We start from the raw sequence: 9861 nt of genomic DNA, 5'->3' as shown, positions 1-9861 counted from the left end.
AAAGGAAGTAGGTAGTCGTCCTTCAAACGTGAACAACAAAATAATGCTTTCGTTTTCTACTGGAAGAAGGAGAACTTTCAATCGGAACAAGCCTACAACAACAAGAATAATCTTGTTCATTGTTTAATGTTTTTATTTTGACGTTCATTTCTTCTTTATTCTATTGGGAATTTTGCAGTGCAGATAGAAGTCATTATCCAATGTCGATTTCAGCTAGACTTGGACTAGATCAGGTGGTTGAACCGGTGAACCTATAACCAGACCAATGAGCTTTCCACATCCTGATTTATAGGAATTGGGATCTGCTCCTTACAGTATGTTCTGACCATACATGGGAAACATCTCCTGTACTTGTATTTATTATTCATGAGGAGATGCTCCCCTATACAGGGCGGGATGTGGCCATAAGGTTGGTGTGAGACATGTTTTGTGAGGAGCATATCATGGATAGGGGTGAGCATATTTCATTTAAAATTGAAAAACCCAATTGAAATCTTGGTTGATTTTTTTTGTTAACTTATTTTGGTTATTGCTTTTTGTTCTCATATTTGAAAATTTAATTAACCAAAAAAAATCTGAAAAACATGATTATATATAATTATATATTGAAATTCGTTTTAACTGAGATAACCAAATAAGAAATTTGGTTCGATTATTTCGGTATTCCCTTAATCATATCTGGTTCTTTTTCGGTTTCTCTTCTTAGAATTTTGATTAATTCTATTTTTTGCTTTAACCAAATAAATAAAATGCTCAATCCTACTTTGGGAGTGTATAAAAATAAACACTTATTTGAATAAGCATTTATTTACATTTAAAAAATAAACTCGAATAAGTGCTTATTCCTTTCTACCTGATTCCATCCCACCACAACATTTTGAAAATACCTTTACTTGCCCTTGTTTGAAATAAGTTTTTTTTTTCACCATATTCTTATAATCAATTATTAGAATAGGCACTTTTTTTGGTATAAATAATAAACAATTATTTTTACGCATTTATTCAAAAATCACTCCCAATTTCCACCTCATTTGTTGATGATTGAACTGACCGGCAGTAGTTAAACTGGTAAAACCATGACCGGGGTCCAAATCTGACAAGATTGAAATTTCTTTGCCAATAAGGAGAAATAAGTTTGAAGTTTGAACCAGTGGGGCTGAGTCAGATGACAACTGGTCATGAAGCAGAATTGTTAAGCTGACATATGGCAAGAAGCAGTTGCCACATAAAAGATACCCTTCCTTGTAAGGGTGGTAGCCGTTGAATTCTACGTTAGGCAGTTACGTTAGAGGCTTTGAGCTGGGTAGTCATCTCATACTCAACATATATACTGAATCTGTCATCCCATCAAATATTATATTATATCTGAACGCGCGTGCAATTAATGCACTGATATTTCGTTATTTTAATGTCCAAACTCCAAAGAAGAAAAGTCTGTTAGTTACTTAGTTAGTTCTGATATTAAACCAACTTTAAAAAACCGTGTTAACTCTGTAAATTAATATTATAATAATACTAGCATTAGCATATCTTATTTGAATTTGAGAAATGGAAATTCTGGCACATTTTCCTCCTTTATCTTTTTTTCTATTTTATGTAGATGACTGGAAATGGGTAAGGGAAGTGGTGTTTGATTTGATCTTTTCTTTCTTATAACCCATGTTTGGCACAACGAAAGAAAAGATCTCATTGATGTCCACATCACAAAGAAATCTGTGTTCTTACAGCAACTCAGATCCTCCTTTGTTTTCTTATTTATTATTTGGGTCTCTCTCTCTCTGCCTGCAGGTTGGCCGGAGGCATGGGAATTACTAGTGACGACAAGGTGGCTCAACACTATTGGGTCTAGACATGCCGACACTTCGAAAGATGGAATTCAACAAACAACTGCGGCTACCTAACAATCTTGCCTCTTGTACAAATTGGAATTTGCATAGACTCCCCACAGAGCGTGTCCATACATGCTCCACATGTACATCTAACCGTGCATTGGAAATATCTCCCATCATTTTGATGCGCCTGTGGAGAGCCCATCCTGTGGCTAATTTAATGGTGGTGCTGCTCCTCGGATTTGATAGCTAGCGGTTGAAATGTTGACACCTGTGATAATCTTGATACCTAGAATGACTTAATACAATGGGCCATGCAAAAAAAAACCCAAATTTCTAGAACCATCAATTAAACTATGTTCGGTTTGAAGAAAAAAATAGAAAAGAAAGGAAAAAGTAGGAAAACCTATAAAAAGTTTATAAAGGTTTTCCTATTTTTTCCTTCATTTCTTTACTTTTTCCTTCAAACCAAACACAGTCTTAGTGTTTTTTTGCTAGTGAACTACAGAGTATTTTTCCCATAAAACTAAATATGCATTTACAAATTAATTTTAATGCTATATACGTTCATTGGTGCTTGGACATCAAATAGACGGTGATTGTATGTTTCATGGTTTTTAAAACTGAACCAGTGACCGAATTGGTCAGGGGTCCAGTTATTGGTTTGAATGCTCCGGCCGTTTGACTCATTCTGACAAAAAATAAAAAAAAAAATTGAAAAACGGTCAAAACTATTTGAATGATTAACCAGCCAATTCAACAGTTTATTGACCAAAATCAATGATTTTAAGAAAAAAACAGTTTTAGAAAAAAATGAAATACGTAAATGACTGATTCCCGATTTTTCCAGTCCAACCATCCGGTCCGATCCGATTTTGAAAACCATGATATGCTTCTCATTTTGGAAAGTGACTCTCTCCAATCTCCATACAGAATTACAGAAACTGGGGAGAAGATCAATCACTGTACAGAAAAGATGGCTGATTAGTGATTAGCTTGGAGTTGCTTTTACCCATTGAATACATCTAGATCTATCCAAGGTGTTCAACTCCAATTTGGGATAGCTATTTACAATTTTTTATTCAACCACTTATTTTTACCTCAAGAATCTCCTTGACAAGTGGTGAATCAGACAAAAATGAAAAATAATTGGTCGGCCTCAAATCATTGTAGAGCTGAATAGTTGTTTTCTTGATGTAATACAATATGAATAAACAAATAGTGTATACTATCAGCCTTGTCTTTTTAGGCCCCTATAAGCTATATATCCCCACATTGGGCCAATTTGAGCCAGTTGAATAGAATTACTGTTTCACTGGGAATGATATAACTGTTGAAACCAATAATAAAGCTAGTTTGATTTGTAGGGAGGTTGGTCTGCAAAAGAGGGCATCTTGTTTTGTTCGTCAAAAAGCTGGAGCCTGGGGCAACAGCTCACAGGACCCATTAAGCTAGTTTGATTTGTAGGGAGGTTGGATCCCAGCTGGAGACTAACTGGGATGAGAAATCAGCTTTACAAATAATGCATAAATCAGGTGTTTATACGTTTAATTTTGTCAAAAGATTCAATTAATCTTGGTACTACTTTGGCATTTTATCAAACACGTTCATTTCTTGGGTCCTAAGCTGCCTTTGTTGAGTTGAGACTTGTCGAGACTTTCCGGCCGACCTCATATTTTGACCAAGATGGGCTTTGGCACAACAGAGAAGAAGAGAAAAGAAGGAAAACTTGATATCCAAGCAAAGTGTTTTAGGATCCGTTTGATTTGCAATTGGAATTGGAAATTAGAATGTTTTTTTATAGTTTGTTTGGTTCAGATAAGAATTGAAATGAAATTAAAATAAATTGAAATGAAATTTTATTTCTAAGGAGGAAATGCCATTGCACTAAAAATAAAAATGAAATTCGAATTTCATCCAACCAAAGAATTGAAATGTTGAATTTGTGGGAATTAGCCAGCAGAAGCAATGGTGAACAAGGCCCAACAGAACCTTCTGATAAAAGATTTGAAGGCAGCCTGGGATTGAATCCTGTTTTCAACTTGCCCACTCACAAATAACAATATAATAATCCATTTTATGATTAAATTATTTTACAAGAAAACTTGATCCAATTACAATAGCTCTTATGGTGGGACACCTAGCTCTTCCATAAGCTGTGCTATTATGAATCTTGTTAATTGTACCACGAAATCTTGAGGGTGCAATTTTGTCGTCTTGGTGGGACAGCTAATGTGTTGTGATTGGGACCCACCTTTTGATTAAGATAATATTTTTTAATTGGATTAAAAAATAGTTAATAAACCCAAGAGTTTGAAATCTTTGATGTTATGATGCCAAGATCCAATTTGTCAAATTGCTCACAATTTGCCAGCTTTTCCTTCATATTGTTCTCCCAGCAGCTTTCTAAGGGTTGAAGAATCATCAATTGTACACGTAAAAGGTCACTTGCATCATGATGAAAGCTGGTATTTTGACCCTAGTTAATCTCTGGGGTGGGTCCCAATCCTTTGCTTATGTGGCAAATTGTGGGCCCCAGTCTTGTTTAATTGTGAAACAGGTGAGATTTGCATACCCATGTCCAACCCTCTACTGCAATTTAAATTCAAACAGTTTGTTCATATTCCATGTATCAGTCTCATCTTAAAACTAAAAGATTGGATTATTTATTGAAAAGTTATAGTGGTTCAGATATTTTGATAACTAATATTTCCAAAAACCCATGAAAGATGTCTGAGAAAATGACCACGCCAGTAATCAAGTGAGAATCAAACACTGAAATTGATTGGTGAAGACGAGAACACTTCTTCACAAGTACATGTAATATAAATATAAGAAAACTGACCATTGCAACAGACTGGGCCCAAAGTAGCAGCCAAACAGCCAAAGTTCTCGGATGAATGTGTGGATGTTAAACAAATCAAGAACAACTATGGCCATGTTTGGCACTCTGGAGTCTAGACAAAGTTGGTTACTTATTGAATTAAGCTTTTTTGTTTTAGAATGATGATTTTGTCAGAGAGCTCTCGTTAAGTCATAAATAAGCAGATTCCTGTTCATCAATTCTTGCTTAAAACTTGGACAAAATAATTGTGTTCTTTTCCAGTTTGGGTCCAAGAGTGATGATTGATGCCCAGTGAGCGTGAGTGAGATCACTGTATTACTTGCATTAGTCAGACGCTACAGCCATGAATAATAATATATTCTCTTTTTTTTTTTTTTTTTTGGATATTTGGTGATATTCATCACCTAATAAATCCCCTCTCCAATTAATTACGGGAATGGAATCCATGTCTGTACCGGAAAGAATCAACTAACATACCAATTGAGCCCCACCCGTCAGTTGGCATGAACGACAATATATAAATACTATAGTAAATCCTGAACTACTACTAGTAAAATGCTTTATGTACCTAGTGGTGCTTATAAAAACCGAAAAACAAAATTAAACCAACTAGTATATATTTTATATATATTATATACATTTTTCATATGTTATGCATTATCTATATTTTACATATAAAATATATATGCATTATATATTTATATATTTATTTATAGTATATTATAAATATAAAACCAAAAAATCAAAGAATCAAACCAGTAAAAGCCAAACTGATCAATTGGTTTCGGTTCACAGTTTCTAAAAACTAAAAAACTGATTGATTTATATAAGAAGGCCCATGATGACCAAACCTTGAATACCCCTATCCACAAGATACTATAATCACACATGGGAAACATCTCTCATGAATGACAACATCAAGGTTCAAAATATCGATATGTCAGTTGTGTGTCGGGCAGTATTGTAATTCTTTTTTTATTTTTTATTTTTTTCGAATTTAGTTCAAAGAGACCGATTTAAAACCTGCCCACCCTCTGAATTGGTCAAAACCCCGAAACACCCCCTATAAAGACATATCAAGAAGCTCCCAATACAATTTATATCAATCAATACAACCCGATACATATCAATATTTTGAACCTTAAACAACATACAAGTACAAAATATATTCTCAATAAGCCACTGTAGTGTTTTGTGGATAATAGATTAGATCCGGGGTCCCTTCCATTAACCCAAAGTTGAAAGAGGTAAAGGGAGACAATAAAGAAGATTTGTAAATCAACTTTTCATCTTTCGGTGGTCTAGGGCACAGGGAAATGCCCCTAACCTAAGTGGAGACGAGACGTTCACTGAGACAAATCTAATTGGGCAAAGCAAGTGGGCAACGTATTGCTTTTGGAGTTTGGGTGGATTACTGGTGACTCTCCTGAGTCTGTGATGGAGTAAAAAAAAAATCTCCTTTTGTGAAATGGGCATCATTGATGTTGATTTTCCTTTTCTTTTCTTGTTGAACCACCAGATATAGATATAATGCTTTAGGGCATGATTCAATAAAAAAGGGAGCTCACAAAAGCAACTCCTTGTTCATGCTTAGTCATTTCTATTACAATCTCATAAGTCACGTGCATTGCACGTGCTGATGGTGGACAGAAAAAGGTAAGAAATCCCCCTTTTACATAGATCAATGGGGTATTCACTTCATAGTTGATATACTAATGGAATAATAGATAGAGAGATAGAATTAGAATTAAAGGGAATGTTATCAGAGAAGAGGGCATAAAATGAGAATTTCAACTTGATAACCATTATTTTACAATAATAATAAAATAATAATAAATTCTACCCATTCATAAGTAGGGTGTCAAATATTGGACTGGATTTGGTCCAATGGAGGCAATTATACACAACCTACACATAAAAGAAGAGATGAGACCCACATGGACCATTTCTCTTACCTCATTGTGAAGCATCAGATGGAGAGGGAGGGAGAGAGAGCCACATACATAAAATAAAATATCATAAAAAGAATGCAAGTGCGCAATACACCCACGTAAGAGAGCCCATTTGGCCACTTGTTCATGGGTCAGGGGCCAGTGCAACAGTCATGGACTTTGATGTCACTGGGTTGTTCTTGAATTATCGGTCTCTATTTTATTTAATTATTAATATATTGTTTAGCCTTGCCTCCTGGCATTGCATTACATTGGTCTTACGGATTCTGATCAAAGGCTGAGATCATCCAATGAACAAGCTTCACTGGCAAGCTTACAGTGGCGTCGCTACAGTTTTTTTTCTTAATTTGTCGAAGAAATAATTTGACGTGTAGTTTACCAAGTGAGAAAATTGAGGTGGGCCCCAACTAGAGAATGATAAAGCCCTTTCCCCCTCTGAAATTGTCCCTTTGTTCATTCATTCATTCAATTGAGGGCATTTAGTGTCATTTATGTCAAACCCTTCAAAATCCTCAAATGATGAACTTGGCGGGCACGTTTCGTTTGTGGTTTCTAACTTTGTATACTCTCTCTCTCTTTCAGCCTTTAGAAAGCGTTCCGTGTTGCTGTGGGGTTATTAATTATTTTCTTCTAACCAAGGATGGAGAGTAGTTCATGTCATATTGTCATCTAACAATTAACTACCCCGACTCTCCTGGAACCCGGCTTCATACTGAGAGAGTTGGGATCACCTGCTAAGTGCCAATAAAACAAGTTCTAATATTCTACCAACTTGATCTAACACCGTATGTCTTGCTATAAAACTGTTAAACTGGGGCCATTATAAAAGTGGAATCTATTGTATATGAGATGTGCGGTGTTAAATATTATTGGTAAAGATGTAACGTATTTTGTTGGCAAGTGATTCGCACTCAGACTTTGACAAAAAGTGGGACCAATCCGCAAATTCGATCTGACCCGAAAAACGAGTTAGGGTCTCCTATGTACTGATAGTGACTTGGGCTACAGGTGACATGACCCGACCTGACCCGAAAATGATTTGGATGGGGTTGGATCACAGGTCATTGTTGGGTCACATCTTCTTATACCAACATTTTTAAACCGATATTGATCTACACGGTTGAACTCTACGAATTGAATGGTTAAGCCTCTATTTTTCATAAAAAAATCATTGACTTGGTCAATGAACAGCCAAATAGTGTTGTTAAATGATTGACCTGTATGATCAAGTGTTTTTGAATCGTCGTTGATTTAGACGATCAGATTGTTCAGCCTGAGAATTATTTAGGCAATCAGCTCTGTTTTATCCTAAAATTATTTTTTGGCCAAAATTCATTGAATTAGTTAGCAATGAGAATTATCTAGGCATGCAGCTCCGTTTTACCCTAAAACCATTTCTTGGCGAAAAATTATTGAATTAGTTAGCAACCCGCTGATTCGGGTGATTGAATCATCAACTCATTCGACCCGCTCAACAGTTTGACCATTTTTTGTTTTAATTAATTTTTAGTTTCTTTTATTTTTTAATTTATAAGTTGAAATGAATCGTTCATTCAAACTGGACAATCAAACCATCGATTCAGAAATTGATAGCTAGAACGTTTCAATTCTAGGTCGGTTTTTAAAACTTGGTGATGTATCAATTTTTTGTGCTAAGTATCTCGTCATTTGGTCTGCTTCCAAGGGGTTGATGACTCAGAGGCCGAAGTGAACTTTTGCTGGATGAGGACCTAGATGCCGAGCTGACCAGGCCGAGCTGGGGGCAGATTAGGTGCCGAGTTAACTGGGTCGAGTTGGGCAGGTTAGGTGCCGAACTGACTGGGCCTGTTGCATTTGGACCTGAATGGCCCGAACGCAGTGCACCAGGTCGTCAAGCTGGGATTGCCCGACTCCAGGGGGAACCACAGATGATTCAACGAATGTCGCGCCGACTACAGGAAGGAGTGGCGCGTTCACTTGTGCAGTCGCTTGGGGCATGGTTAGCGTTAGGACCCCAGTAGCAATAAGCGGTATGGTGAATTGACCTATGCAAACAGATGGGATCTGAGACTGCCCCCCAGAGATGTTTGCCTCATTGTTTTGTCTGGCGTTGCTGGAAGATGTCATTGCTGTTGTTATTGGTGGAAAAGGCTTTTCTGTAACGTTTTCCACAGACGGCGCCAAATGTCGTAGCGTGATCTAGCTGCTCCCCGCTGGAGGTGACCTGGCTTCCAGTCAGACGACGGACGAGGTTGATATGCAAGGAGACGATCAGAGAACCCAGGTTGACTAGCCCGGCGAGGTCGCTCCGATGCTTAAGTTACTTGTTGCGAGCTGAAATAGTTTGAGAATATAGAGAGCTAGAGAGCAGAGAAATCACGCGTACCTTGTGCCCTCGGGGTTGGAGCCTTTAAATAGTGAAGTCCTCGCGGGTTTTTCGGAGTAGTTCCGGGATCCTCGTTACGACGAGATCGGTTTCCGCATTAATTGGGAGATAACGTTGCCAACTGATAAGGCTTATCTATTCCACCCAAACTGGGCGGGGAGGAAGATAAGGCTTTCCGTTACAAGGTGTGATCCCGTAAGGTTCGGAATCTGATGGTGAAGTTTCTGGGGTCATCGAGTAGTGGTTTGAGTCGATATCCCCGAATTGATGCTCTTTAGTCCCGAATTGGAGTAAAACCCCGAAGTGTCTTGGGACTGAGGTGGTTCTGATGCAACCTTGTACTGAGGTGACCCATGCCGAGGTAATTTGATTATCCGAGTTTGATCTGTTGCGGTCTTAATATATCGGACTGAGCTGTCATCTATTAGTCAGGTCGTATCCACATGTCCCCCTATTACTAAGTCGGGACAAATCATCCTTCGTCACCTGCTATAACCTGATTCCAACCTGAATATTTAGGATTAGGGTCTAATGTTTATCGACCCCAAAACCAGCCCAGCCGTACCCGATCCAATTACAAAGTCTAATTTTAATGGAAGACTTTTTTACGCACTTGAAATTGAAAATAAACAAACAAACAAATAAAAAAACCCTTAAATGTTGTTTCAAAGTGTGACCACATACGCCTTACCTATTGTAGAGAATCATTGACAATTTGTATTTAAATACTCTGAACGATGATAACATTAAAGGAATTCTTTAACAAAGATACATGCACCATGACCATGTATTGAACAAAGCATCCTCATTTGATTTTTTTGTCGTTTTGTACTTTGCATACCTCTATAGCTTCAATCGTTTGTGCTTGAG

The sequence above is a fragment of the Nelumbo lutea genome, chromosome 1, assembly GCF_056320005.1.
Source record: "Nelumbo lutea isolate HS-2025 chromosome 1, American lotus-T2T, whole genome shotgun sequence".
NCBI lineage: Eukaryota > Viridiplantae > Streptophyta > Magnoliopsida > Proteales > Nelumbonaceae > Nelumbo > Nelumbo lutea.
Note: the sequence above shows the minus strand (reverse complement) of the source record.